Source organism: Pleurodeles waltl, chromosome 6 (assembly GCF_031143425.1).
Source record: "Pleurodeles waltl isolate 20211129_DDA chromosome 6, aPleWal1.hap1.20221129, whole genome shotgun sequence".
In the NCBI taxonomy this organism is placed as follows: Eukaryota; Metazoa; Chordata; class Amphibia; order Caudata; family Salamandridae; genus Pleurodeles; species Pleurodeles waltl.
Window position 1 is genome coordinate 785412619 of NC_090445.1, and position 8042 is coordinate 785420660.

General features: G+C 47.5%; 1 long non-coding RNA gene across 1 annotated transcript in view; it reads right to left on the reverse strand.

The window, feature by feature from the left end:
* The window catches only part of LOC138302040 (uncharacterized), a 138624-nt gene extending 131034 nt beyond the window's left edge, over positions 1-7590 (reverse strand). The window contains exon 1 of the long non-coding RNA XR_011205237.1: positions 7545-7590. This is a non-coding gene — a long non-coding RNA (uncharacterized lncRNA). The remainder of the gene's footprint in view (positions 1-7544) is intronic.
* Positions 7591-8042: the final 452 nt, after the last annotated feature.

An 8042-nucleotide genomic window follows, 5' to 3' on the forward strand; every position in this document is an offset into this window, starting at 1 on the left:
GCCGCCTGTCCGATTTAAAATCAGGAGAACCGTAGGTTTAATGGTGGTGGAGAGTAGCCATCTCTGCCACGGTCAAACAGAGTAAGGGCTAAAGGCGGTTTTGCACTGTCTGCCCACCTAATTTAGATGGGTGGACCTTCACCCGATTTTCAATGCCTATCACTGCCAGGAAAAGCCTGGCAGTAACGGAGACTGAAAAGTGCTCAATGCCCCCCCTCGCCATGGGAGGAGACTCCCATGGTGAGCGGAGCATTGCATTTTTTATTTTCAAAAAGAAGATTCCACTTCAGAATTTTCTTTTTTTTAAATAAACAAAAGTTGCGAGTTTGATGTACGGATCTGTCATGTTGATGGCGATTCCTGAAAATGCAGGAGATGCCCCAGGACATCTATAAATATGACGGGCAGAGTACCATCACCATGGCAGGAGTAAAGTGCTCCACCATGGCGACGATAGTTACTCCGTCCACCGATTTATAAATCAGCACCACAGTATCCAAGGTGCAGTTAACACTGTTTACAAAAATATGCGAAGGTCATCAGTCAAACTCTGCCTATCAGTGCCATTATGGTGTTGTCTACGGAAAAGGCTGGGCTCAAACCCAAGTACAGTCTTTCTTCCCTGGTAGTGACGTACATTCAGACTTGCGGCCAACGTTGAGCCACGTATTCTGGAACCTATCAAGCCATTATACAGCATTTGTTATCTACCACATTAGAGCAGAATTCAAAACTTTCTTGCAGTGAGAAAGCAGACCCTGAGCCCCCCTACCACCCACCCTTGAGCTAACGAGCTGACGAGCTCTGGTGAGGCACCTGTGCGCCAGTGAGTGGTACATTAACCTGAGAAGACTTTTGGCGGCATTTCAAGCAACCCCACAGACTTGGCTGCTCTCTGCTGATGACGGGCTAAACCTAGAAACACGTGTCCAGAGATACACAGCACTTGCTGCACCTACTTAGGTGAAAGACTTTTGATTACTTTTTCAACACAAAACGAAGTGACTGCATTTACCATGATGCATTGGGGCTAACTTTTTGCTATAGTGTGAGGCAGTGTGCTCCCTTTTTTTCTTTTTGTCCAATGACTGCTCCCTTGAGCTAACGAGCTGACGAGCTCTGGTGAGGCACCTGTGCGCCAGTGAGTGGTACATAAACCTGAGAAGACTTTTGGCGGCATTTCAAGCAACCCCACAGACTTGGCTGCTCTCTGCTGATGACGGGCTAAACCTAGAAACACGTGTCCAGAGATACACAGCACTTGCTGCACCTACTTAGGTGAAAGACTTTTGATTACTTTTTCAACACAAAACGAAGTGACTGCATTTACCATGATGCATTGGGGCTAACTTTTTGCTATAGTGTGAGGCAGTGTGCTCCCTTTTTTTCTTTTTGTCCAATGACTGCTCCCTTGAGCTAACGAGCTGACGAGCTCTGGTGAGGCACCTGTGCGCCAGTGAGTGGTACATAAACCTGAGAAGACTTTTGGCGGCATTTCAAGCAACCCCACAGACTTGGCTGCTCTCTGCTGATGACGGGCTAAACCTAGAAACACGTGTCCAGAGATACACAGCACTTGCTGCACCTACTTAGGTGAAAGACTTTTGATTACTTTTTCAACACAAAACGAAGTGACTGCATTTACCATGATGCATTGGGGCTAACTTTTTGCTATAGTGTGAGGCAGTGTGCTCCCTTTTTTTCTTTTTGTCCAATGACTGCTCCCTTGAGCTAACGAGCTGACGAGCTCTGGTGAGGCACCTGTGCGCCAGTGAGTGGTACATAAACCTGAGAAGCCTTTTGGCGGCATTTCAAGCAACCCCACAGACTTGGCTGCTCTCTGCTGATGACGGGCTAAACCTAGAAACACGTGTCCAGAGATACACAGCACTTGCTGCACCTACTTAGGTGAAAGACTTTTGATTACTTTTTCAACACAAAACGAAGTGACTGCATTTACCATGATGCATTGGGGCTAACTTTTTTCTATAGTGTGAGGCAGTGTGCTCCCCTTTTTTCTTTTTGCCCAATGACTGCTCCCTTGAGCTAACGAGCTGACGAGCTCTGGTGAGGCACCTGTGCGCCAGTGAGTGGTACATAAACCTGAGAAGACTTTTGGCGGCATTTCAAGCAACCCCACAGACTTGGCTGCTCTCTGCTGATGACGGGCTAAACCTAGAAACACGTGTCCAGAGATACACAGCACTTGCTGCACCTACTTAGGTGAAAGACTTTTGATTACTTTTTCAACACAAAACGAAGTGACTGCATTTACCATGATGCATTGGGGCTAACTTTTTGCTATAGTGTGAGGCAGTGTGCTCCCTTTTTTTCTTTTTGTCCAATGACTGCTCCCTTGAGCTAACGAGCTGACGAGCTCTGGTGAGGCACCTGTGCGCCAGTGAGTGGTACATAAACCTGAGAAGACTTTTGGCGGCATTTCAAGCAACCCCACAGACTTGGCTGCTCTCTGCTGATGACGGGCTAAACCTAGAAACACGTGTCCAGAGATACACAGCACTTGCTGCACCTACTTAGGTGAAAGACTTTTGATTACTTTTTCAACACAAAACGAAGTGACTGCATTTACCATGATGCATTGGGGCTAACTTTTTTCTATAGTGTGAGGCAGTGTGCTCCCTTTTTTTCTTTTTGTCCAATGACTGCTCCCTTGAGCTAACGAGCTGACGAGCTCTGGTGAGGCACCTGTGCGCCAGTGAGTGGTACATAAACCTGAGAAGACTTTTGGCGGCATTTCAAGCAACCCCACAGACTTGGCTGCTCTCTGCTGATGACGGGCTAAACCTAGAAACACGTGTCCAGAGATACACAGCACTTGCTGCACCTACTTAGGTGAAAGACTTTTGATTACTTTTTCAACACAAAACGAAGTGACTGCATTTACCATGATGCATTGGGGCTAACTTTTTGCTATAGTGTGAGGCAGTGTGCTCCCTTTTTTTCTTTTTGTCCAATGACTGCTCCCTTGAGCTGACGAGCTGACGAGCTCTGGTGAGGCACCTGTGCGCCAGTGAGTGGTACATAAACCTGAGAAGACTTTTGGCGGCATTTCAAGCAACCCCACAGACTTGGCTGCACTCTGCTGATGACGGGCTAAACCTAGAAACACGTGTCCAGAGATACACAGCACTTGCTGCACCTACTTAGGTGAAAGACTTTTGATTACTTTTTCAACACAAAACGAAGTGACTGCATTTACCATGATGCATTGGGGCTAACTTTTTGTTATAGTGTGAGGCAGTGTGCTCCCTTTTTTTCTTTTTTGTCCAATGACTGCTCCCTTGAGCTAACGAGCTGACGAGCTCTGGTGAGGCACCTGTGCGCCAGTGAGTAGTACATAAACCTGAGAAGACTTTTGGCGGCATTTCAAGCAACCCCACAGACTTGGCTGCTCTCTGCTGATGACGGGCTAAACCTAGAAACACGTGTCCAGAGATACACAGCACTTGCTGCACCTACTTAGGTGAAAGACTTTTGATTACTTTTTCAACACAAAACGAAGTGACTGCATTTACCATGATGCATTGGGGCTAACTTTTTGCTATAGTGTGAGGCAGTGTGCTCCCTTTTTTTCTTTTTGACCCACACGAATAACCCAGAGTCCACATCACCGACAAACTCGAAACACCTGTAAGGAAGAACCCAGCAGCACTAACTAAGGGCTAATGTATTTTTGAGCAAGAAGGCAGAACTACCCCCAGGCGAGAGTCAATTCCTGGGGAAGGAGGAAGAGAAAAGGTCACAGACACAGGACGGAGGGAGAGTGAGAGAGAAATCGGAAGGTCGGAAAAAGGAGACTATGCAGAACGATTTTGGGAGAAACCATCTAGTGAAGCCGACGCATCGGAAGACGCCACCGGTCTGGACGCGGACTGGTGGATACTGCCGGAGAACGCTGAAGAGCCGCCGGAGCTCAGGAGAGCTGTTGCATAGTGGGTGAGTGTTGGGTGGAAGTTGTTTAAGGGAAGGGGAGAGGCCATGGTGAAGGGTTGTTTGGTGTTACACCAACTTTGTTTATCCGGTGCCTGTTCAGAGGAGCTGGAGTATCTCTTGATTTAAGCAGGCAAGTTGAATCCCATACTTATTGGAGCACTGAAAGGTACCATTCAGCGGGTAACGAGACCTCCAACTCAGGTGATGTTAACCTGGCCCGACCCTAAGCACTGTGACTTATAAAAGCTGGGAGAGAACCAGAGGCCTATTTAGAAAGGGCAGAATACGGGTAGAACAACCCCAGAAGGGTAAGTGTGGGCTCTTATTCTCAAGGAGATTAGACTTTCTCTTCTCTTTTCCAACTCCCGCGTCCTTGAACACACAGATCACGAGTGTGGTGAAGGAGATACACAGGGATTTACTTTAAACCATATACTTACCTATGTTTTTTTTCTTTGAGACACCAGGCAGAGCCACCCTGAAGGAAGACCCCTGTAGAGAGGAGCCCAGCAACCAATCAGTATAACCAACAAACTAATAACGCTAACACTATTGCCCCTCGGATTTTTCATTTTTTTTTTTTACAATCCCAAATAAACATCAATAATCGGAAGCCTATCCATCCCACACATTTATATATCTGCCCAACCCTCTCACTATTGCCAACAGAATATCTTACATGATTATACTAAAATGGAACAGTCCAACCTTATATAGCATGGGTACTTGCTAACATTTTTCAGGGGCCGAAAAGTTTGGTCTGTGATGTGACCGAGGGCCGCATTGATGCCAGCAGGGTGGTGGTCAGGAGGAGGGGAGTTCTGGGGTGGTGGAGTTACACTAAGGTGGGTGTAGGGGAAAGGAAGCATATATATCTAGTGGCTGAACTGCACAACGTGAAACCAGAAAACCTGGGATCATTCCCGGCTTCCCCACTTTACCAAACTGTTGATCCCAGGCAATCGTTTAATTCAGTTTCCTGCCTTTTTCTTAATTATCACGTCAATCAATCAATCAAACTGCATTTATAAAGCGCTGCTTGTCACCTGAGAGGGTATCCAGGCGCTGTGCTGCTGCATTAGTCAAAGAGCCAGGTTTTGAGCCCCTTCCTAAATTGGGTCATCGAGGGTGAAGTGCAAAGGTGAAGGGGGAGGGTGTTCCAGGACTTGGCAGCGAGGAAGGAGAAGGAAGGCCTCTGGTGCGGCAGCATCTGATGCATGGTAGCTGAGTGAGGGCTAGATGAGCAGAGCAGAGTTTCCTGGGAGGTAGATGGAACCTTCGGTGGTGGTTCATGTAGTCGGTCCTTGGTCGTGGAGGGATTTGTAGATGTGGGTCAGGAGCTTGAATTGACATCTTTTCTGGATGGGGAGTCAATGGAGGTCTTTCAGGTGCTGGGTGATGTGGGTCATCTTAGGCAGATTGAGGATCAGTTTGGCTGAGTTCTGGATCCTCTGGAGTCTTCTCATGAGTTTGTTGGTGGTGCCAGCATCGAGTGTATTACCGTAGTCAAGTATGCTTGTGATGAGAGCCTCCGTCACTGTTTTCCTGGTGTTAACTGAAAGCCACTTAAAGACTTTACGGAGATCACAGAAGTTGTGGAAGCAGGATGAGATGATTGTGTTGACCTGGCATTTCATGGAGTTCGCTGTCCAGAATGATGCCGAGGATGCAGGTGTAATCTTTTGGAATGGAGGTGGATCTAAGTTCTGATGGTCACCAGGAGCCGTACCAGAAGGAGGTGTACCTGCCAAAGATCAGTACTTCGGTTTTGTCCGTGCTGAGCTTCAAGCAGTGGTTCTTCATGCAGGCTGAGATGCTCTTCGTGCAGTTGTGGAAATTGGTCTTCGTCGTGGTGGGGTCTGCTGAAAGCGAGAGGATGAGCTAGGTGTCTTCGGCATAGGAGACTATGTTGATGTTGTGGGTTCTGACGATGTCTGCGAATGGGGTCATGTAAATATTGAAGAGACTGGGACTCAGTGAGGAACTTTGGGGGACGCCACAGATTGTGTGCTTGGGTTGAGATGTTAAGAGGGAGAGACAGAATCTCTGGGTGCACCTGAGAGAAAGGATGCTAACCATTTCAGTGCATCCTCTGTGATTCCGATCTGTCTCAGACGGTGAATGAGTGTGCCGTGGGAGACGGTGTTGAAAGCTGCGGAGAGGTCAAGAAGGATCAGGGTAGCTGATTCTCCTCTGCCAAGCAGTGTATGAATGACGTCAGTTGCAGGGATGAGGGCTGTCTAGGTGCTGTAGTTGGCTCTGAATCCTGCCTGTGAGGAGTCCAGTAGGTTGCTTCTTTCCAGGTGTTCTGTGAGTTGGAGGTTGAAGGCCTTTTCCAGGACTTCGACGGGGAAATGAGACGAATGATGGGACTGTAGTTCTGGAGTACACTAGGGTTGGCCGATGGAAGAAACTTGCTACAGTCAAATTCCAACCTTTCAGCAGGCAACTTAACCTCCTCTCTCTCTGCCCATGTTTGTCTCCTTTTCCCATTTTCAAAAAATGAATGTGTTCCACCTCTCCTGTGTGTTTACCCCAAAGCTCCCTTTCTAGTCTCTTCAACGAATTTCTGCTCCCAAAGCAAAGAAAGGAATTAAAACTTAGAGTAATGAGTCTCCAAAAAGAAAGCTCAGTGTAGAAGATCTAATCCCTCCAAAAGAGGGTCACTCTAAGAGACTGCTTTAGCTCTGCAGGGGTTTGGTTTTATTACAGTTCGGGTTAGTGTGAACACTGCTAGAGCTGGCTGGTAATACAAGACTAACTATCCTTCTGTAATGCCAGGAGCAAGCACATAGAGAATCACACCATCCTATGCTGCCTGATAAAATGAAAACACAACGAGGAGTCAGTCTCTTAGGACTTTCAAAACAATTCCACGGCCAACGTCTCAGATGGCCCTTATTAATTGTTTCCGGTCACTCCTGTATCCTGCGTGGCTGCTTCTATTCCTTTTGCAACCTGCCATTGAAACTGGACTCCAGGTCTGTCTATTGACCCTTTCCGGCATGAAGTCAGCGGCTGAAAGGCGAGCTGCCGCGCTGCACCCCGGGACTGACCCTGCGGGCGTCGATCTATGGAGAGAGGAAACCCGGCCTCTCTACCACGTCAGACTGGCTGGCCAGCGAGGTCTGCTGGGACTCTGCCATGAACTGGACCACCGCCTAAGCGCTGAGCAGGAGGCCATGTGCACTGGCTAAAGAGCAGATATATAACTCAAAATTTCTAAGAGTTAACGTGTAAAATGCAGATAGCACAGTTATGCGTTCGAACATGTGGAAAGCAGAAAGAGGGAGGATAAAAAAAACGGAGAAGGGGTATTTACCCAATTGACTTGTATTGAAATGAGAACAATTTCAGGTGGGCGAAAGCTTAATTAAAGCAATTTTTTGCCTTAAAACTCAGGAGCATTCCGCCTACATCGAGTCTGTTGACACAGTAACAGGTGGCGAAATCACTGGTCAATGTTTGTAGATTGTGCTGTTTACAGTGAAAGCATTAACTCGAGAAATTTCTAATTATATAGTCAGTGGCGGCTGTCTTATATTTACGGCGGGGGCACAACATTACTAATAAACAAAAAAAGCACTTACCTTGAAATGTCTTTCTCATGGCATCCTCCTGCTCCTGGAAGCTTCAACGCACGGGACCAGGAAACACCAATAACCAATCCTGAGGCTGCTTTAATGCTGGCAACCAGCATGAAAGCAGCGTCAGGATTGGTGGGAGCAGGCTGTCTCAGCGCTCACTAGAGTGCTGGAGGCCTGTGCCTTCTGTAACTCAGCTGTCATAAGACAGCTGGGTTAGAGATGTTTAAAGTGCGCATGTCTGGCTGGCCACCGTAAGACGGCTGGCCAAAGGGACATTCACACTTTCAACAAGTGCACATCTCCCTGCTGCAACTTGGAAGCAATTGCCCAGCCCCGTCCTGACACTCGAATCAGGATGGGGCACTGAAAAAAAATGGTAATAAACAAACCTTATTACCATTTACTTTTTCCATTATTGGGGGCATTTTTTTGTTGGGGCGGGGCTCCTCCGATCAAATGGAGGGGCCGCCCCTGTATATAGTGTATTGCAATTACAAACAC